Source organism: Triturus cristatus, chromosome 3_2 (genome assembly GCF_964204655.1).
Source record: "Triturus cristatus chromosome 3_2, aTriCri1.1, whole genome shotgun sequence".
Lineage (NCBI taxonomy): Eukaryota > Metazoa > Chordata > Amphibia > Caudata > Salamandridae > Triturus > Triturus cristatus.
Genome location: NC_140584.1, coordinates 1,206,762,874 through 1,206,785,780, shown reverse-complemented (window position 1 = coordinate 1,206,785,780; position 22,907 = coordinate 1,206,762,874). Strand labels below are relative to the sequence as shown.

At 46.0% G+C, this 22,907-nt stretch overlaps 1 protein-coding gene and 1 long non-coding RNA gene across 11 annotated transcripts in view; one reads left to right on the top strand and one right to left on the bottom strand.

Annotated features, from left to right (window-relative positions):
* Positions 1-22,907, top strand: part of OBSL1 (obscurin like cytoskeletal adaptor 1) — a 685,475-nt gene that overhangs the window by 216,380 nt on the left and 446,188 nt on the right. The gene's annotated exons all lie outside the window — the stretch shown is intronic.
* Positions 18,288-21,584, bottom strand: LOC146859460 (uncharacterized). Of its 2 annotated transcripts, XR_014979774.1 has the most exons (5): positions 21,504-21,584; positions 21,371-21,416; positions 21,207-21,285; positions 21,070-21,121; positions 20,629-20,766 (listed from the first exon to the last, which is right to left on the bottom strand). It is a non-coding gene; the product is annotated as an uncharacterized LOC146859460 (long non-coding RNA). The 2 variants fall into 2 exon arrangements; XR_014979773.1 differs by having other exon boundaries at positions 18,288-20,766; positions 21,371-21,510.

Genomic DNA, 22,907 nt, shown 5'->3' with positions numbered 1-22,907 from the left:
TCGATATTTCTGACCTCGATAGTCTGACATACAATGCCGAGGGCGCTCAGTTTGTGATGGGTTTGAAGCCACGCCGTCCTCGTATGTATCTCTTGGGGGCACCCCTGGCAGCCATTTTGTAAAGGTGACCCAGTGTGTACAGGGGCCGCTCTTGAATGCCACAGGCGGCTGGCAGTGGACATCGAGCCCCTGGGGAAGACTGGTACCATGTCTGAAGCTCTGCGACATGTGTGGGGGCAGGGGGATTGGGGTCATTTGTGAGACAAGTCTGGGATGTGCGCCTTGGACTTTGTAGGGACCAGTAACTGGTAAGCGGCTCAAGGCAGCGAGCCTTGTATTAGGCTCATGGTGCTAGGTGCTGACGTGCTGGTTAGTGAATCGTTTATACCTACACTGCAACTCTACATGTGACGTGTACATTAGGCTTACGTTTGTAATGTTGTCTTCGTTAGCGATGATGACAATGTTCTAGGTAATTCCCACGGTGATTAATTCCTTCCCACGAGATGTAACTTTGCTTTACAGTTCTAGATTTCACTGTAGGCCAAGGGGTTTCTGGCCGTGTTTTCTTAATTACAGGAAGAACACATGGGGTGCAGATACTCCCCCCTGAAGAAGGGCCGCCCCATTTTTTGGTGACTAGAACAGTGGTCGTCAAACGCTTGAATGTCTAGCCCCCCATTATATAAAAAAAAAGCATTGGGGGCCCCTCTCAGAATTTTTCATAGTTATTAAATTTAACTTGATATGGTTAAATATGTCTAGACTTATTTAAACATTACAGTCATGTTAAACCTTTAAAACATGCAATCAAGTGTATGATTGCCAAACACACTATTCTATTTAGCTAGGCCTTACTAACGTGTACAAGTATGGACAGTGTGATTATCCGACATGGGGGTGGGGGTTATGAAGAATATTTGGAGTCCCTTCCCTTTTGACACATACTCCCAGGTAGGATATAAACGACGAAGGATGTTGGTGATGGCCCATTACGGAGTGTCTCACTGTCGATCATTTGTTTTAAGCTTAGAACAAAGCCTGTCTCCCATAACACCCTCATCAGAAGACTCCACGACATTGCAATACAAGGATCCGCTCTCAAAGGGATCTGTTCTTTCCTCATGGGAAGAGCCCAAAGCGTCAGGCTGCCACCCTTCACATCAGAGACCAAGAGACTGACATGCGCCCCTCAGCCCCACCCTTTTCAACATATACATGACACTGCTTGCCAAAATCATCCAATCACAAGAAATCACAGTCATCTCCTACACTGATGACATCCAGGTCATCCTCTCCCTGGCAGTTAACCACCACCAGGACTAGTTTTGCAGACTGCATGACCACGGTAGCAGACTGGATGCAAACCAACTGCCTGAAGCTCAACTCCGACAAGACGGATGTACTAGTCTTTGGTAAAATGATCTGCCCATGGGACCCACAGACCACGCAAGAAAGCAAGATGACAAGCTCAACATGACGGCTCAAGCCAACGCAGTGTGCACCCCCTGCTTCCACATCCTACGAATGTTGGGAAAGATCTTCAAATGGTTGCCTCAGAACACCAGACAGACCATCACACAAGCACTTATCACCAGCAGACTGGACTACGGCAAAGACTGTACGCCGGGATCTCCAAACAGCTCCTACACAGACTCCAGGCCATCCAGAACACCACTGCAAGACCCACAGTCGACCTCCCACCCCACACACACATCACTTCACACCTCAGGAAGCCTCACTTACTCCCCATTCACAAGCACAGCCAATTCAAACTTCTCACGCACATACACAATGCCCTACAAACACAGGATCAGAACACCGGAACAGCTGCATTCACTTGCACCAACCCACCATACACCTACGCTCTACCTCACTCTCACTCACTCGCACACACCGCATCTGCAAAAGCAGAGCAGGAGGTCGCTCTTTCTCCTACATCGTACCCACATGGAAGGACCTCCCTCAACACATCAGAGCCTCTTCCTCACTTCTTGAGCGCTGCAAAAAGCTGATGACCTGGTTCTTCATATAAGCACATTGAGGACCACAAACCTACACACCTGCCCAAGTGCCCGGCTACCCTCTCGGGTGATTAGTGCGCTATAGAAATCAACATAAAATAACAAAAGACTGTAACCAAACCATGCACGTTTGACATGTACCAAACCGTAGTATGGTATTGTAAGAGAGCCATTTAACACATTGTGTTTTTGTATGCAGTGTAAATGCATAGGATCGATGTATCTTTTTGTAAACTCAGAGTTGAAGGTTCACAAAATGTGCACTCATGATCTGAGTGGATGGTTGGTCTAGTAGCACACCCAGAACCTCAGGGTTCAAGATGGCAGATGCCGGACTTTGGGCGAGTGCCCTCTGTTAAATGACAGTCATAGCTTTCAGAGCACTGAGGAGCTTGTATGTCCTGCGCTGAACCCAAGATGGGCCGCAGTGGCACCTTCTCAGGGTACCAGAGCTCGGTCTATGGGTGAGTGTCCTCTGTGCCCTCATCGCTTTCAGAGCACTGATGGGGGGGGGGTGCTTTCAGGGTCTTAGGATGGAGCACAGCAGAGTGGGCACCAGTGGCACCTTCTCAGGGTACCAGAGCTCAGTCTGTGGGTGAGTTCCCTCTGTGCAATGACCCTTGTTGCTTTCAGAGCACTGATGGGGGATTTTCTGCCAGGTGCCTAGGATGGAACACAGCAGAGTGGGCAGCGGTGGCACCTTCTCAGGCTTCACAGCCGGGAGAACAGTTACAGGCACAGGGTCTTAGGACTGTTGCAATTTACATTGGGGTCGTGACCATCTTTGATACACTTACACTGAGTAATAAAAAGGGTCCGGTGCACCATATATAGTGCAGAATGTTGGTTGCTGCCTTAGAGTCATAAATTAATGATCAAATGGTTACTACAGGTGGCCTCGACCTTGAGTGGATGCAGGGTGGCCAGAGAATAAAGTGTTCAGATGTCCAGCATGGGGATCGTGTGATCACTGCATGTACTGTGTTCTGATTGGCTTTGTGTTCCTAACTCGTGTGGCATCTGACTTTATGGTGTTTTAGGAGCGTACGTACCCCCTCCCGCCATGTGTGCTTTATTGGTGTCTTCTCCCTTGACCATTGTAATGTTGTTACATCTATCTGTGGGACCGATCTAGGGTTTCCTGTTTGTGCAGTTATCTGCCAACTATGCGTCATCCCACCTGTGACCTATAAATCAGTAACCCCCGGCCTGAGTCTCAGAGCTTGCCTGACTATGTTTACGAGTTGTGGTTGATGTGGAGTTCACGACATGCAAATTCATAAATAGGGACATCATTTCGTTTTCATAAATGAATGTGTCGTTTTCCATATAACACTCTTAAAAAAAAAAAGACTCTTGTTTTCCATATTAACATTCCCACTTCTAGTTGATTCTTCAATTACACTATCTAACTTACGCATTTGTACTATTATTTTTTTAGGCTCATACTGTTCCCCTTGCTCTTTTTTGACTATGACACCCTTTCTAGTTACTTACATTCTACCTAATATAAGGACTGCGTTTTTACAGCAGGTGATCCCCAATTGCACTGCCTCGCATGTCAATAGTAGCACAACAATAACTGACAACAGTGATTTACACAATCCGGATAACCATCTTGGGACCCAGCAGAACCAATTGGCTAACCACTACTGGTCAGGGGCACCTCACTCCTCACGCATGTCTCTTTGAAAATTGTGCAATACTTGGATGTCAAGTGTCAGAGTTCCATTGTCCATGTCATTCCCTGGAATAAAGTGCAGCTGACCGTACTGATCTTGGTACACACCCCACCCTCCATAGCGGTCATTAAGTCCAATACATATTGGTGCTTTATCACAATGAAGAGGAATGCTCGTAGTTCTTTGCTAGTAGTTCTTCCTTGATGAAATTGAGGCTGACTCAGTGCTGTTCATCATTTTGAGCATTTCCCACCTAGTGATCTGAAGCCAGTAGGCATTGGCTTTTATGTGCACTGTAAAGAAGGGTATAGACCGTCTTGCCGATACTAGCAGGTCTGTGAACAGTCTGAATTCTTCAGAAATGACTTTGAACTGAGCCAAGCCAAAAACTTCACATATCTTCTGTCACAAACTTGTAGCAGCAAAGTTGTCTTTTTCTTTAACAGGTGTTGGTACAAGTCGGTAGTTCTTCTCCAGGAATGACCAGGGTCAGGTGTGCAAGGTTACCAGGGAACAGAGTCCGTGCCATCTGGGGATTTGCTGAGTATAGGCAAACTCACCAAACTGCCAATAGTAATCCATCACCTTGGAGGTGCCCCATTGCATATCCGGAATGTGCAATATTATGCTACAGTTAGAATTTGTGCCCATCGGAAACATCCTTTTACCTCTGAAACATAATTAATACAGTGTTAACTTCTGAACAATCAGGTGTTTCCCTTTCCCTTCTAACCAGGTGTACCCCTACTTTGGCCATCCATTTTTCCTGACATGGGGTGGATATACTCTCATTCTTCCATTCTTCCATGCCTTATGCAACCCATTCCCCTTTGTATCCTCGATCTGGATGTCCCTACACAGGAACTCCGTGTCGGGAGACAGAGACCACTTGTTGTTAAAGAAGATAGCCCCAGATATGCTTAGGGCCACCCTCGGTCCACAGATGGATGCAGGAGCAGAGGTGTTTGTGCATTGAGTTGGGGGTTTTGCTACCTCCAAGATTCTCTTCTCTGGGAAGTCTTGGGGCTAAACAGTGTCTTCCCCTATGGTGCCCTTTCTACGCATCCTGTCCAGCTTGGTTCTGATATCATTGGGTTCAGGGAAGAGGTATAAAGCTATTGGGTTCAAGTCGTATCGGGTCAGGTCAGGTTCACAACTACGCTGTGAGGTTCTATCTTGTTGGGCTGGATCTTGGCCCTTATCCTCCATAAATAGAGATGAATAAGGCACTTGGCTTTTTTGTGGGCTGCCTCTTAGGACAGGTAACAAGTCTATCTGCGCCTACAGCATGTGGGATCAGCGAACAGACATAACATGACCTGGCTGATGCTTGGGAGCCGATTGAAGTCATGTGTTGGTACCCAGGGTTATGTAGGAGGGCGCTATGGAGTGCGTGAAGGATGTTAATGTTCTGTTCAGTGTAATTGTAGGTGACATACAAGAGATCCCTGCGCAAGCACTGTAGCTCCCCATTTGTGAGTCCCTTTTGACCCGGCAGTTCTTCAAGGGTAAACAAGTGTGAGATCACCCATAGTAGACTGATGGTACATATGTACAGAAATATACGTAACTTTTGGTGTGATTTGATCATTCGAGGTGGGATTCCCGTCAGAGCCATCTGTGCTCTTACTCTGGCTATGTTTCTTTTGCTCAATTGGAAAATGTTTGCAAAGTTCAGTTCATGGATGTCTTCACCATGGCAGGTCTCAACTATTCGAAGAAACGGTGCAATCACTCTGGTGTTAAGCAGTCTGTGGGGGTTTTCTTCCTTCCATTGATTTAAGTGTGGAAATTGCCCTTACTCTTTCTTGCTGAATGAAAGTTGATGACACTACACCTTGGTGCACTCTTATTGTCTTCTCTGTTACCTGGTTTTGGAAAAAACTCAGTTGTTTATTGACTCAAAAACATTATATGTGCTCCGTAATTAATGGTATTTGGAGTCCTTGTAATTTTAACCTCGGAGTGTGATCTCAACACTCCACTAGTCGCAATTTAGTCGCAATTTAGTGAGTCACAGCAAGGTGACCCCTGTTGGGCATGTTTAGTGAGATTGGGGTGTAAGGGTGGTTATTAGTTACCTGGAAATATCAATTATTTTTATAAGCCATTGAACATCCCCCTCCAATCCTAATGGAATGCTTAGATTGATGCTAAATATGTTTGTGTTGTGGTCTCAAGGGCATAGGGATCGACAGCATCATGTTTTAGCAGGGGTTTCACAGATGTTACTAGTTTTCCCAAAAACGTGTCTCGCCGGGTGGGTGCATGAGGGTGCCATTGCTGTGAGTTGTGTTTTTCACTCTATATATGCGTGGCAATATTTGATGAGGGGGCGTGTTGCTGTTTTAGTTCTGCTGGTATTTGCAACGTGCCCCGGGATCGCGTGTTTATGTATCTTTCTGTGCCCAGCGCGTCGTGTGCTGTGGTATGGCCCTCCCTCATGTCTTCCAAGTACCAGGTTTTGGCTGATCTTCACCCCGTCCTTGTATCTGGCACCTTCTTTTTGGGGTAGCTGTGGGCACGTTTCTGCAGTTTTGGGCATTCTCTGAATCTTGTGAAACCTATTGCTTTGCTTATCATGCGGGGAAGAGGGTTGAGGGCTGCTCTGTGCCTCCTTTTCTCCTACCCATGCCGCCTTTGATTTCCGAGGTCGAGGCCAACTGCTTTCCCTTGTTGGAGCCTGCAAGGTTTGGAGTACCGTTAGTCACTATGCATGGTATGCAGATGAGCGCACCTGGTGCTCTACATTCACCTGGAGCCGGAGTGGAGACCTGGAATCCCTCCTTCCGGCCATCCACCTCTCCCTCAGTCCACACCCCGCTTCATCTCAGTGCACTGGTGGTCCCGCTGTCCCTAGTTTGTTGCTGGGGTCTCTATGGTTGCGCATTGCCTAATGAACTGGTATACCTCTTGTCACTATTTTTGGAAGGGTACGGCACGGTGACCGGACTATGGAAAAAACAGGATAGTTCACCAAGCATAGAAGAAGGCTAGCGAAGTCAGTATTTGCCTTGTAACCTCAAAAACGCAGAACTCGGGACTTTTGACAAAAAAATTAAAAAGGTCTGCTGGGTGATGATGAAAAACCTGGGACTGGCTCCACAAGTCCGGTACGCCTGGTCATCCTGATGAACCCCCCATCTGGAGGAGTCTCGACATCATGCTGACGCCTTGCAGCTTATTGGCTCTTCGTGCGTGCACTGTGGACTCTTAGGGTTTTTACCAATCCTGGATCCTGCCACAGAGGATAGCATTTTAGAACTGAAAGGGGGCCTCCATTGATGTGGAGGCTTCCAACTTTTTTTGGAGGCATGTTAGGACTACATGCCAAGAAGGAAACATTGGCCCCGATCACAGTGTCCGAGAATGGGGACTCTTCGACTTGGTAATTGTAACGCGTCCCTTTCGATGTTGGCCATGGGACCTGAGTATCTGCTTTTTAAATACGGTCTTTCGGTGCCACCTCACCTCCTCATCAGACTTCCCTCCCCCTGGGTCATGGCCAGCCAACGCCGCCCCTGGGGATCAGCAGCAGGGTGGGGCCCTAGGTCTCGGACGCACCCTAGGTACCCTGTCTATTCCATGCGCCTGTGGGGTCACCATTGATGTCAAACTTTAAAAAAGATACTCGGTCGACACAGCTCTCAGTCACTCAGAATTTCTAGACACAAGTGAAAATTTGAATTTCCACTGATGTCTCATTGTCTTTTCTTTTGGTTTGGAACAGTTTTGGGGGAAAGAGGGTAAGTGGGTGCTAGTTGTTAACCACTAGGTTTTAAGTTGTTGTGGAAGTTTCTACTTATGCTGGGGGTTAACTTACTGCACATTTAGGTTCTGTGATTGCGTGAAGGTGCTACCTCCCCATACTGTCTCCCCCCTGCAGGGACTGTGGCCCCGGTCCCTGTTGTGCTCAGTTCCCTGTCTGTGGTTGCTGTTAAAACGTTTGTCCAATTATCTGACCCCTGCCGCAGTGGTGTGGTGGATGGCGGTCTTCCTCAAGGTTGAGTGTAGGGTGAATTCTGATTCCCCTGTGCTTGGTGTTGAGGAGGGACATTTGTGGGGTTTTATGGTGGCTGTCCAAGTCTCACCGCTTTCTGCTGTTTTTGATGCTCGTGGTATGCCTTTAACTGGCATCTCTCAGCCAGGTGATCCGGCCTACGGCAATAGTAGCACTCTCTAGGGTAGGGTTGCTGCCAACCTCCCTGGCTGCTAATGCCATAGCCGGTTTGGAACCCTCTGTGGTTTACCGGTGCAGCCCCCATTGAGACTGGTGCCATCTGCAAGGTTGCGGCCATCGCTGCCCCCTCGAGGGCAGTCTTTTTACAATTGTTATATTATGTTATATACATTTATTACGCACACAGTTTCTCAAGACTATCCCGGCGCGAGTCTAAAAGGGTGCTATATTCAACTTCAAACAAAAAGATAGGTTTTCAGTTTTTTTCTAAAAACCACTGGGTCCTGGATGGTGCACATGGTCAACGGGAGAGAGTTCCAGGCGGTGGCTGCCTTCACTGTGAAAGAGCCACCCCCGGTCCTCTGCCGCTTAAAGCGTGGAACTTGAGCAAGATACAAAGATGCGGATCGCAATACCCGCCTAGGTGCATAGAAGGAGATCCGCCTTTGTAGATAAAGGGGCCCGCTTTCATGAAGTGCCCGATGGGCCAGGATCAGTAGCTTAAATCTCACTCTAGCGGCTACTGGTAACCAATGGTATAAACGAAGCTGGCTCTGTACACTGTCCCTAGATGACAGCCCCGATAGCAGTCTGGCAGCAGTATTCTGGACCACCTGTAATTTCTTTAACAGATAGTTCGGAATGCCAGAAAAGAAGGCATTAGCATAATCCAACCGGGACATAATCAGTGCACATGTAATTGTTTGTCTCGCTGCTATTGGTAGAAGGGGAAAAAAGCTTCTAAACGATTTAAGCAGACCGAAGCAGCCACCAACCAACTTCTTAATATGTACCTCAAAGGAAAGACGGTCATCGAACCAAACCCCAAGGTTCTTTGCAGATTTCCCAGAGGAAATTGGACAAGGGTACTCAGGTGGCCAGAGCTGCTCTCGGAAATTCGGAGGAAACATGCCAAATAGCAGAATCTCCGATTTCCCCTCGTTGCACTTGAGCTGTGCCTCCGCCATCCAATTGAAAACTGAAGCCAGGCAAAGTTGTGCCTGAGATACCAAACCCCGCTCTCTCTTCCAAGTAAAGAGTAGCTGAGTATCATCCACGTACGCCATCACCTTAGCCGCCAGTTCCTCCGCTAAATAAATCAGTGGAGTCATATAGATATTGAATAAATTGGTGTTGAACTAGTCTCACCATGTCTCTTTGGACCTGCTCCTGCTTTTCTTTATCACTTTCTTGTTTCTTTTTGTGGTTGTGTTGTATATGGACTTTCATCTCCTTCCAGGATTTGGGGCCATATGTAGGTAGCTAAATACCGGTCGGTAACGGCCGAAATTCGGTAAATATCCCGTTACCGACCGGTATTTAGCCAATTGAGATGTAGGTGGCAAGATTTCAGGATTCAGTAATTTACCGAATCGGAATTTTAAGAAATCGGTAAAATACCGATTCTGTAAATTACCGAATCCTGAAATCCTATGTAGGGGGCACTCAAGTGAGTGCATTTCTGTTTCTGGATTTGTTATTTACCACCAACTACAAGTTGATGGAAAATGACGAATACCTTTGAAAAAGCAATTTTGTGCTTTTTGGAAAGTGCCATGGGGCAGACATACATGCCTTTAGGGCATGTATGTGCGCCACATGTGCACACATGCACGATTCAGGGGTGCAACAGGGTGTCAATGTGACACCCTGCCACCCATGAATATGCTCCCCCTATTACCGATTCGGTATTTACCGAATCAGTAATAGTGAATGGCTTCCCATTCATTCCTATGGGCCTCCAGGCCCATAGGAATGAATGGGAAGGGATGCATTATTACCGAATCGGTAATTACCGATTCATAAATACCGAATATTACCGATTCGGTAATAATTACCGAATGGTTACCTACATTCTATTTACCGATTCATAAATACCGAATCGGTAAAATTCGGTATTTATGAATCGGTAAATATAAATTATCTACATATGGCCCTTGGTATCTAAACCAACTGTGCTGTCCAGCCTGCTCTGTATTTCAGTGCGTAACTCCTTTGTAAGAATATTGTAGAAAAATGTGACTTGTGGGCCATGTAGGTCCATGGCTGCCCTATCTCTTGTCCACATCGTTCCCTTATTTTGCTCAGAAATCTGCTATGCTTTTCCTGAGCCTCATACTCTCTGCCATAAGCCCTCCTACATCTGGGCAGTCAGGTAATATATTTCTCAGGGTTGTCCGTATCCGCTGCCTGTATAAATTAATTGTGGCCCCATCGTGCATGGTATCTGTTAGCGTAATTGCTGGAATGCGAGCTTGGACGAACATCATGTTAGTCTGCTCACCATTAAGACTACTTAGGAGGTTCTTAATATCACTTATCGCTAAATTGATGCCTGCGGTGTTCTTTTGGAAGCATAAAATCCATTTCCCTGCCCCATCAAGCAATAACAGCAACTTTGCTCTCAACCCTTCTTTGTCCATCTGGGCCCCTGGCATGTAAACAATCCCAGCCACATCCCTTTATTGTAATGGGTACGTTCTTATTTCAGGTGACTCTACAGGTTTCCCCTCAATATAGCGTTCCCATCTTTTTAGGCATTCTTGCAAGTTTGGGAAGTTCCACTTGGGGTCTTCCCCTCCATGCCGGATGCAATCCTCCACTTTAGCCAGGTCCTCTGGTTCAAATGTTTCCTCCCAGGGTCAGGGAAATGTATGTGCCTTTTGTGTATGAATGCCATTCGTGGCAAAACTTATTTCATTTTTTTATCTGCTTGGGGAACCTAGTTTCCATGTGTTGTAATGGGGAATCCATGGCAATTTAGTAATTTGTCTAGAACAATTCAAATGATGTTTCCCTAGTTTGTTTTGTTGAACCGTAGGGCCAATTTGTACGTGATGCACTCTTAAACTTTTACGTACTATGAGCTCAGCGCTTGCAATTTCTTATATAAAACAGTTCAAACGTTCACTTACATGAAACACGGTAAGCATGCATACGTAGTATTTGTAACAGAGGACGAATAAGCAATGGGTTAGCACAAAAGCTGCATTATCTCAGTTCTTACGCAATACAGTTTTCAATGACAATAAATGCGATTACATCATATTCAACAATACATTTCATCAGTGATCAACAGAGGGAACAAATTACTTTGTCAACAAAAAATACATTGATATGTTTCAACTCATTTTATCTTCTAGCAAGAGAAGACTAGCGTGGAACCTGTTCCTAAGTGAGTTGGATAGTCCGACACTATCCGCTCCTAGACAAAGGTGGTAGTTATAGACATCAAAGAGTAGTAACTCGGAAATCACCGGCCCCTCTTGGTCACACACAGGTTACACCCAGTTTCTTGGGTCCAAGTTTTCCTAATGTCCGATTCACACCCAGGGGCCAAGCGTACACTCTGTGTCACGCCCAGAGGTCCAAGCGACCAACGCCTCTTACTCCTTTCAAATACTAATGGTGTTAAGAAACCAGGTAGCACTTAGAAATCCTTTTAAACTAAATAGCTATGAGACTGAGGTGCCAACTCCGCCCATACAGGATAGTTGTATCATAAAAATAATGTCCAGAGAGCAATACAGGTTTATATAAATAAATAAATATTCATCTACCCTAACATGCTAACTATCGCAAAAAAGTGACTTTCGCAGGATTGCCTTCGAGGCCGCCTAGGAGTGATACAGTTGGGACATATACAATTGTTAATATGCCAGGCCGTCAGTGACAGTGGGCTCAGGTTATCTTTTTATGCTTCTCCCTAGATTGCCATATGCTAAATTTTTAAAAAGACACTCTATATTTCTGGCTCGGTTGTGGTCTCTTACCCTCTGTGATGGCTGCTTCAAGACGGGCCCCCGCCCCATGGATGGTTTATAGCCAATACAGTTTTGTCCCTTTGGACTTTCACCTCATCATGGTAACATAGGGTCAGCCTCATCACTGCTGGAATAACAGTGCAGAACTTCCAATCAATTGCGGTGTCTGCCCACCTCTGTAATAGCACGACATGAATTCATCCGGGCAGGATCTCCTTTTCTCAGCTGCTGTCGGGAACGAGGTCCCCATCCATCTATCTGGCTCGCCAGAATGTTACTTGAGTATACAACACCTTAAAAAGAAGAGACAAGCGGCATTTGGCAAACAGGAACAGGTTAATTAAACATAGCGGCCAGTAGGACAGTTTACCAGCACAGGGTCTGTGGACTGTCACAATTTACATTGGGGTCATGTCCATCTTTCATACACTTACACCGAGTAATAAAAAGGGTCCGGTGCACCATATATGGTGTAGAATGTTGATTGCTGCCTTAGGGTCGTAAATGAATGGTCAAATGGTTACTACAGGTGGGCCTCGACCATGCGTGGACATAGTGTGGCCAGGGGGTAAAGTATCCAGATGTCGGCCATGGGTAGCTCGTAATCACTACGTGTGCTGTATTCTGATTGGCTATGGGTTTCTAACTCATGTGGCATCTGACTTTATGGTGTTTTAGGAATGTGCGTACCCCGTCCGGCCATCTGTGTGCTTTATTGTGTTAATTCTCCCTTGACCTTATGTCGTTGCGCCCATCTGTGGGAGTGAACTAGAGTTTATTGTTTGTGCGGTTATCTGCCAGCTATGTGCCATTCCACCTGTGACTTATAAATCAGTAACCCCGGGCCTGGGTCTCAGAGCTTGCCTATGTATTTGTGAGTCTGGGGCTCAGAGCTTGCCTGACTATGTATTTGTGAGTCAGGGTTGATGTGGAGTTCACGATGGGTGAATTTGTTAATAGGGACGTAGTTTCGTTTTCAGAAATGAATGTGTCACTTTCCATACTAAGACTCTTGTTTTCCATATTAAGAGACTGTTTGATTCCAGGGTCCTAGGGTGGAGCCCAGCAGACCGGGCAGCGGTGACACCTTCTCAGGGTACCCGAGCTCGCCCTGTGGGTGAGTACCCTCTGTGGGGTGACAGCCCTTCAAAGCACTGATAGAGGGTTTGGTGCCAGGGTCTCAGGGTGGAGCACAGAGCGTGCAGTGGTGGCCCCTTCTCAGGCTACCCAAGCTCACCATGTGGGTGAGTGCCCTCTGTGGCGTGACCTCCCTTTCAGAGCACTGATGGAGGGTGTGATGCTAGGGTACCAGGGTGGAGCACAGAGCGGACAGTGGTGGCACCTTCTCAGGGTACCAGAGCTCAGTCTCTGGGTGAGTACCCTCTGTGGGGTGACCTCCCTTTCAGAGCACTGATGGAGGATTTGTTGTGTAGTTCTTATATTACCCATACAGGATCTGCGCGTTTGGATAACATAAACTGTAGGATTGGTGGCAGACTGACTCTGAGCACCCTCACCGAGAATGTTAGCCTTTCTGTTTTAGCTAGCTCACAGTGCCACTAGACTCTCCTCTTATTGGGGAGAGGCTAGTTCTCGGCAACCTCAGAACATGACAACCCTGCGCCCTCAGAATCGTGGAAACAATGTACTACCTTTTGCTTAGTTACTCGTGCTCACTTATTTGGTCTCAAAGAGTTACACAGAAGAAACAGTCAGGCATGCTACAATAAGAACTTATTGCACAGTTGTTCTTCTAGTGTAAAATAGATGTGCTGCAACAACCATTAGACAGCAGCATATATATATGATTAGCAGTACAGTGAAAAAAAGTGCGCACTTCTATGATGCCTATCTAGATGTACCTAAGTGTACCTAGCATGTGAGTAGGTGTGAAGCCAAGAATCCCTCTAGGATTTAGTCTAACCCTATAACCTGAAGTGAGAGAGTGTGGGACCCCGTCCTGGTCTCTAGTTGGACACTCCGCGAGGGATGTGTTAGACCATTGTCAGCTGGAGCGTCTGCATGCAGGAGCCTCAGTGTCTCTGGTCAGTGTGTCAGCCGGGCAGTCTCGGTCTCCTCTTCCTACACTAGAAAGATGTGCTGTATTTATACAGAAAGTATCTAGGGTTTCTTTGACCCTTGTTTCTTTTATTAGCCATTGTTGGATTTGAGGATGATGTATGGGATGAACCTTGTACGTAGATATTATGCAGGTGGTGTGGCCTCTGCCTGGTTTCTAAGAACCCTTATGAATATTCATTCATACTGTATGAGTCCATTGATGAAGTGATAGGACGCTATCGTTCAGGGAAAAACCCTCCTTCTGCTCCCAGGACTAGGTAAAGGTTAAATCCTAAAGACTTGTTACTGTGTAGTATAAGGGATATAATGTAGGTGAAGGTATGATATTACCCAGGCCTATATTAGGGTACCTACATGGAACATAACAGGTTTGATGCCAGGGTCCCAGGGTGGAGCACAGAGCGGGCAGAGGTGGCACTTTCTCAGGGTACCAGAGCTCGCCCTGTGGGTGAGTACCCTCTGTGGGGTGACTGCCCTTTCAGAGCACTGGTGGAGGGTTTGATGCCAGGGTCCCAGAGCGGACAGTGGTGGCACCTTCTCAGGGTACCAGAGTTCGCAATGTGAGTGAGTGCCCTCTTTACTGTTAGAACAAAACAGCTTCCTTCCAGTCACTCATTGGCTGTAGCTCTGCCTTTGACCCTGTTAGGCACTGTCACCCTAAAAAGATACAACATACATTCATAGACACTTGCACACACACGCATACCTACATGATGCATGCACACTTACATACATAGAAACATACATGCACGCACACATACATTGTGATAGCCATCATTGGTTCAGCAGCAGATAACGATGCCTACCCCTGCTTTGAGGGCACAGATGGCAGTGGTGGTCCTGGGGTCATCATGGAAGGAAGGCAGTAGCCTCCAGGGCGCGCGTTGGTGACACTATCTGAGGGCGTCAGTCTTACGTCACCTCCTCTTGATGCAATCGGAAATTGCTATAAATGTGGAACGTAAACTAAACCGACTTCTTAATTTAGGGCCCTTGGACTTGCCCAGGAATGTTTATTTTCATAGTAGTCTCATGCCATGAAGTGTGTGCCAAGCAGTGCGGCAGCATGGGCACAGATATAGACCTTTACATCAGGAGTATTCAACTTAGGTCCAGGGTGGCCCGGTGCAAGTCAATGCAGCAGGACAGGCACAGACACAGGCCTTTAAAGCAGGGGTGTCCAACATAGGTCCCGGATGGCCCAGTCCTGCCAGTGCAGCATCTGAGGCACAGACACGGGCCTTTAAATCAAGGGTGTACAACATAGGTTCAGGATGGCCCGGTGCAAGCCAATGCAGCAACACAGGTCTTAAAAGCAGGGGTTTCCAGCATGCGTCCAGGATGGCCCGGTCTAAGCCAACGAAGCAGCCGGAGCACGGACACAGGCCTTTAAATCCAGGAAGTCCAACATAGGTTCAGGATTGCCCAGTGCAAAGCAGTGCAGCAGCACAGACACAGACACGGGCCTTTAAATCAGGGGTGTCCAATTATAGGTTCAGGATGGCCTGATGCAAGCCAATGCAGCAGCACAGACACAGATCTTTAAAGCAGGAGTGTCCAACATGGGTTCAGGATGGCCCAGTCCAGGTCACTACAGCAGCACAGACGGGGGCCTTTAAAGCAGGGGTGTCCAGCATTGGTCCAGGATGACCCCGTCAAGGCCAGTGCAGCAGCACAGACAGGGGCCTTTAAAACAGGGGTGTCCAACATAGGTCCAGGATGGCCCGATGCTAGCCATTGCAGCAGCATGGCCACAGATATGGACATTTAAAGCAGGGGGGTCCAACATAGGTCCAGGATGGCCCAGTCAAGGCCAGTGCTGCATCACAAGGACAGAGATGGGCCTCCAAAGAAGCAGAAACGCTTTAAAGCATGGGCAAAGTGAGCAATTGTCCAGGGCCCCCATCTTTCATCTGGAGTGAACTTTCTCTCTCGAGTCACCTCTGTCGGCTTGTATATCTCCACCTCTCTCCTGCCTGTATATCACTACCTCTGACTCCGTCTCCCTTTGCCCAGTGTTGTTTTTTTGGGTGATTTATGTGAATTAATGGGAAAACAAAAAGTGAGAACCCACATTGGAGGAACCAAATCAAGGTAAATCAATTTTAAGGAAAGGCAGTTTTCAAGGGAATACAAATAAATCAAAATTTAAAGGAAACATTTTAAAGGAAAAGATCATTTTAGGGAAAAATCCCAAATTACATTAAACGTGGCCGTAAAATAGGACTGGTGAGGGATTTTTGGATTAAGAGATGGGTAATGTCTAGGGGTGATGAGGGATTTTAGTGGTCAGGAGTGGCTGGAGTTCAGGCATAGAAAGTGGGTTTTAGGGTTCAGCAATGGGTGGTATTTAGGGTTGGTGACTCTTCGTTTAGGTGTCAGGAATGGGTGGAGTTTTAGGGTGCGGAAGTCTCCTTAGGGTTTATGGATAAGTGGAGTACTAGGGGCGTAAGGTGTTTTTAGAGTTTACCGATGGGTGAAGCATAGTGGTGTTGAGGGGTTTTAGGGTTCCTGGATCGGTGGAGTTTAGGGTGGTGACAGGTTTTAAAGATTCAGGGATGGGTGGAGTTTAGATGAAGAAAGGGGTTTTTAGGGTCCTGGAATGGGTAGGTTTTAGGGGTCATGGATGGCATTTAAGAGCACTGAGGGTTTTTTAAGGTTCAGAGATGGGTGGAGTTTGCATGTGGTGAGTGTTTTGAGGGGCTATGGATGGATAACGTTTTGGCATCGAAAGATGTTTTTAGGGTTCGGAAATGGGTGGTGTTTAGGGGTGGTGAGGCGTTTTACGATTCAGCGATAGGGGAATTGTTGGGGTAGAAAGGGTTTTCAGGGTTCAGGGATGGGTGTACTTATGGTGAGGAGTTTTTAGGGGGCAGGGATTGATGGTGTTAAGGGGTGGTGAGGGGTCAGCGAATTCAAACCCTCAGAAGAGGTTGTTTGACAAATCTGAAATAGTATGTCCTGAAGTAAAGGCCTGGAATGACTACCCCAGACAAAACTTTCTGAAAGCAAGGTCTGCAATCACTGCATTTACACAATAATCAATAGGCAAGCACAGGCCAATTTCGATCAAAAAGACATTCTATGAATTAGTTTCTATGAAATGGTAAATGCCATTTATTCTGAAATTTTAGACAACCCTTTTTGTCCCTCCCCACAAAAGACATATTTTAACTAATTTTGTGTGACCCCAGTTTCTGAAAGCATGTTGAGCATCAGGCAGACTTTAATGAGCAGAAAGTGGATAGTAAAATCTAGACGTCCGCGAGCCTGTTCATGGATAGAGCTGATCCACAGCTGAGCCAGGGGTCCGGCTTGGCTTTAAGAGCCCAAGTACGAGCTGAGTCCACAACAACAAAAAAACAGCTGCATCTACCACAACATGACCTAAAGTGGAGAGCAGCCAGGAGAGTTGTGGAGGAGGGTGAGCCCACTTACCTTGCTGGTGTGTGACGTGGCTGTGCTCTCCCCCCTCTCGATAAGGATGAACAGACGGGGGTGCAGAGCTCAGTGCACCTTCATCTTAGACCTTATCTCCCCTCCACCCTTATCCCCCCCCCCCTCCCATTTCAGGTGCATCACTGGGAGAGTTCTCAAATGCATAATTCCAGCAACTGCAAATGTGATGGTGATGGTGGGGCAGAATAGGAGGGCATGCATGTTACACCCTCTTTAAGTTTCCTGCTGACCAGGCGCTCTGCAGAAGCCGCCATTTCTTTCATCTGCGAGTTCCTTTAGGGAATATCCAGGTGTGCTGTTGATGACAATTTTCAATGACGATTTCCACACTATCCAGAGCTGAGTAAGCGGGGATTGAACATCCAAAGGGTCCCTGCCGTGGCACTGACTCCCACTGGCTTCCAAAAGAAACATCCTGCCCATCTGTCCATGCTTTAAGAGTCTGTAAAGGCCAGGGCACTGTACCCAAAGAGGAAACAGTCATCTGTATTCATTGGTAACATGGCCTTTCTGTGTTTGTTTACTGTACTTATTAGTCAGGGATCACTGCACATTTTAAAGCGCTTTCTTCTTGCATTTTCTATTTTAATTGTTTACTGATAATGGTGGAAACGCAGAACGCTTCTTCCCTTCAGCTCGGGAGCGCTTTAGACGAGCACCAGTTACACTTACTCAAGGTGTGTTTGTGCCTCTTTGGATAGGGTAGAAACACTTCAAACAACCTCAAAGGATCTATCTATGTATATGTGTCTGAATTTCAGATCCCATAGGTGGGTCTTGTGCTCACACCAGTCTAACATTTGTATTTAAGAGCAGTTGTGTTAGTATTTCAGAGCCACAGAGAGTGCACATTGCTAGCTTGTAGTAGGCACGTTTGCCTGTGACACTCATTTCAGCACACACACATGCACGCATGCACGCACACACACACACGCACGCACACACACACACACACATATCTAAACACAAAAACAGCTGCTTTCTCGAGAGCCTGTGCTTTCACTCTTAGTAGCACACATTCATACAGCTATATATTCTATATATATGTTTACAATAGTAAAAGCAGCAAACATCTGCTCCTCTGAGGATTACACTGTCTTGTTCATTTCAGTTTTATTTTTTTTAATTCTTTTTATTAACGTAGCAAATAGTACCATACAATGACAGACAGTATCCAAAAGCATGTCAGGGAATCGCATTGTGCGGAACAAATGAAGACACATAAGGACACAAGTGGGATATCCAATTATTGTAGTTACTCCCTGACTCTCTCTCTGACCCTCTGTATTTCAACCTAGGCCCCCAAACTTTCCTCCATTTCTTAGTGCAGCCCCTACTCCTGTATATAGTTTTCTCGGCCCTTTGGCACCAATCAAGGTCCCGCCTCCACTGCTCCCATTGCGGAGGTGCCTGTGACCCCCACCCACTGGCAATGTTTCTTTTCGCTACCCCCGCTGCCAATGCTAGCCAGATCCCCATATACCTGGACCAGTCAGTGTCACCTTTAATCATTAGCAACAGCCACTTTGGCTCCATCGGAACCGTGTCGCCCACTACAGCAGACATAGTGTCCGTGACCCTGGTCCAGAAGGGAACAATCTCAGGGCACTCCCATAATATGTGGTAGAAGGTGCCGTCCCCTTGACAACCCCTCACGCAGAGGGCCAACTGACTCCTGTCCCAAGCGTAGAGCTGTGTACGAGGATAGTATATGCGGTGTAGGATCTTTAACTGCACCAACCTAAACCTTGAACGGATTGCTATTTCCCGCGGACTCTGTATGGCATCTTGCCAGTCGTCGTCATCCAGAGTACCAATGTCCCGGGCCCATGCGGCCCGAAGCACCACCAAGCGGTCTGGCATATTGTTTATGAGCTTGCGGTAGATGGTGGATGTGGGTTTTTCTAGTATGGGGTCCAGGAGCAGCCTATCTTCCATGGGGGAGTGTTCCGGGATTGATGCTCCACTCTGTATGTATGAGTGTATGGCGTGTATGAGACGTATGTAGTGGTAATGTTGTGAGTCATGGAGGTTATATTCCTTCTTGAGATAAGCAAAGGATCGGGGTCAGTCCCTTTCCATACGTCACCCAAATATTCAATGCCAATTAGCTTCCACCCCCTGAAACCGTTCATCTGTGTCACTTCTCTCAATTGATCTCCGAGCCACAGAGGGGTTCTACCAGTCAGTGTGTCCGTCCACCCCAGGAACTTGTTTGCCTCTCTCCTACATTGAACTACCACCCTTGTGTGTGCAGGCCACTCCTTCCACGGTCTCCGGGCATAGAGAAGGGGCTCGCAGTTTCCCCCCGGCATGACCATCCTATCCACTCTATAAGCAGGTTCAGAACGGTCCGTGAATAGTCATTGACTACCTGGAGCTGCGAGGCCCAATAATACAGTTTGATGTCTGTAAGCGCCAGTCCCCCATCATATACCCCTCTGGTAAGCTTGTGTAGCGCTATCCTCGGGTTCCCACCATCCCACAGCAATGTCTGTACCGCATGTGATATTCGTGTAAATACACCCGGAGGGACAGGATACAGTGTATTCTGTATGATGTATAAGAGCCTTGGCAGCGCAAGCATCTTAAATAATGCCGCCCGGCCCATGAGGGAGAGAGGCGGTGATCGCCAGTGACTCACGGCAGCCCCAAGGCGAGCCAGTTGGGGCTCGAGGTTTCTAGCAAAGAATTCCTCCTTATCTCTTGTGACGTATATATCCCCAAGTACTTGAACCCGTCAGTCGCCGCGGAGGCGGGACACCTAGTTGGGATCCGAGGGGGAGGGCCCGACAGTGGGAAGATCACTGACTTCACCCAATTAATTGTGTAGGCAGAGTCGCTGCCGAATAACTCAAAGAGGTGTAACTCCTGTGCTATCGAATGGTACGGTCTTGCCATGTATAACACAACATCATCGGCGTATAGGAAATATGCTCTTCCCACTTGTTGGTCAGCGCCAAACCCCAGAATGACCTGTTTCTCCTGACCCAATAAGCCAGCGGCTCCAGAGTCAGGGCAAAAAGGAGGGCGGACAGGGGGCAACCCTGCCTGGTACCCCTCCTAAGAGGGAAGACCCTGGATACAGTACCATTGACCCTCACCCAAGCTGTAGGTTGCTCATATAGAAGGGCGCACCCAACTACAGAAGATCAGGCCAAAGCCTAGTTTCTGGAGCACCATAAACAGGTAGGGCCATTCAATGCTATCGAACGCCATTGATGCATCTAACGTCATCAATGCCGTCTGTGTGTTCCCCACATCCTCGGTCTTGTAGAGTACTCCATACAGACGCCGCAAGTTATGGCGGGTGCTCCTAGAAGGGTAAATACCACTGCCTAATGTGATTAACATACAATTACTACAATTCATCAATTGTTTTTGCAATGCATATATTCCATTTAATCTTCATGATATATTTTCAAAATTATTTTCATGGATCATACAATTGTGTTATGTCATTAAATCATAATGATACATATGTTACAAACTAAAAAACATAAATAACAAAATCCAGTTGTGCCAAAGCCCAATGCATTTCGGGACAACCTGTCCCTTCTTCAGGGGACAATGATCTGTAAAAGAACATGTATAATATAATAACAAAGCATTTTTCTCACATACAGTGGCACTTATGTATAATCATGATTGACAAGATAGTTCATTTGTTCTATGTATATCATTAAGTTATTTTTTAATTTCAAAGTTTGTATACCTTTAGTTTTGGTTTTAAAGAAATTTACGATTTTACCTTTAAGTATATAATTCTTTGAAATGGCCATAACACTGTGTTTGCTTCTTATTTACATCGTGATGTGGCTAAACATACTGGGGCTAATTAATTGTATTAATCTGTATCAATCAGCAAGTCAACTTACTTGTAAAATATGAAGAGATGAACCAAGTCTCAAGTGTAATGATAGGCGATTCCTAAAAAATAAGACCATCTTAGCTATCAGAGTTGCCTTCAACATGCTCTCATCACGTTCGTTTTATAAATATATAACCGTCGTACCTTATATCAATCGGGGACTTCACATCTTTAAAACTCCTGAAAACTCCTGAAAAACCCGACGCCACCTTCCCGCTCAAAACTGTGTATAAAACGGAATGAAATTACTAAAACGCTCGCACTTGCTATCTGACCATCTTGAACATACAACTGAAATTTGTCCATACCGTTTAAAAATAGCTTCTGTGTCGTCGATTTTCTCTTTTTGCGGTGCTGCATGAAGTATAAAGAGAACGATCAGCAATTGTGGCCCCCAACGTTAGCTGCTTCTACTACGTATGGTCTCATAGTTTTCCTTACCGGAATTGCAACCGCAGAAGTTATATCAATTTCCCGTGCATCAATCCGACTGCTACCGGTCCCTGTATCGTCGCTCTCAGTGACTCTATGCCTAACGCTTCCGTATTTACATGCTCACGTGATTATATTATTCATCTGATAGACATTCGGCGCCACCTTAGAGTGTATACTGAAAGTATACTATAATATCGCAGTTAATAGATTCCTTGAGATCTCTCTGCTCATATTTTGCAAAGTGTACTGAATGTTCCCATGTTTACAAACTCACGTACTCTCGCACGAATACGTTACTGACTACTACATGCTAACGGCGCCATCTTAAAGTTTGCTGAATGTATATAGAGGTCTATAAGACTATTTTTAAAACTAATCACATCTTCAATAATGTTTACACTTTGAAGAGTCAATAAAATGTCTGTTGGTTATGTAAATAACTTGAGGTGTGCTCTATGCACGATCTATTCCTGGGTGTACCGCTTAGGTTGTAATGTTCGAAGCTGCCTGACGTTACTATGATGTATATCTCTTTACATGATTTAATGGTTACAACTTCATTTCTAATTGCATTTTAGCCGTCTAGTATTTGTGATTGAGCCAGTTCTGAATGTTTAAACACTTAAACATCACAAAACATTGATAATTACATATCTGGAAAACATGAAAGTGGCCGCAATTTTACAAAATTCTATTCTGTCTAATGTTTTCATTTAAAAACATACTTTTTAGTAGTAGTATACTTTTTTTGGTGAGGTGTCTAAATAAGTGGGTTATGTAATAATTTTAGAAAGCATGACATGTCAAATTTGTCATTCAATCCGAATGGCATTAGCGTGTTCAGTTTTTTGATCCAATAAGCTTCTCTTTGCAGTAGAACTTTCGACATGTCCACCCCTTCCCGTAGAGGGGTATGTTCAATTATTTTAAATTTGATTTGCGCTATTGTATGTCGAGCTTCTTCCGAGTGTGTAGTTAAACTTGAGGTGTTCTTATTTCTGATGCGGCTTTTATGTTCTGTTAGCCGAGTCTTCATTTTTCTGTCTGTTTTACCAATATATAATAACCCACAAGGGCATTTAATTGAGTAGACTACTTGGGTTGAATTACAGTCAAAAGCCTGTTTAATTTTGATGCGTTCGCCTGTTAGTGGATGTAACAATATGTCTCCAATGATGGCATTGTTACAGTGAATGCAGTTTCCACATTTCGTTGTTCCAGGTTTAGATGTTATGACCCTGGTTTTTTTATTGGATAGGATTTCTTTCAAGTTTCGGGCTCTCGTGAACGCACACAGTGGTTTCTCTTTGTATATGCCATTAAAGTCAGATTCTTCCATGAGGAGTTCCCAGCGCTTGAGAATAATGTGTTTTATTTCTGTTGATACAGTCGAATATCTAGTTACAAATA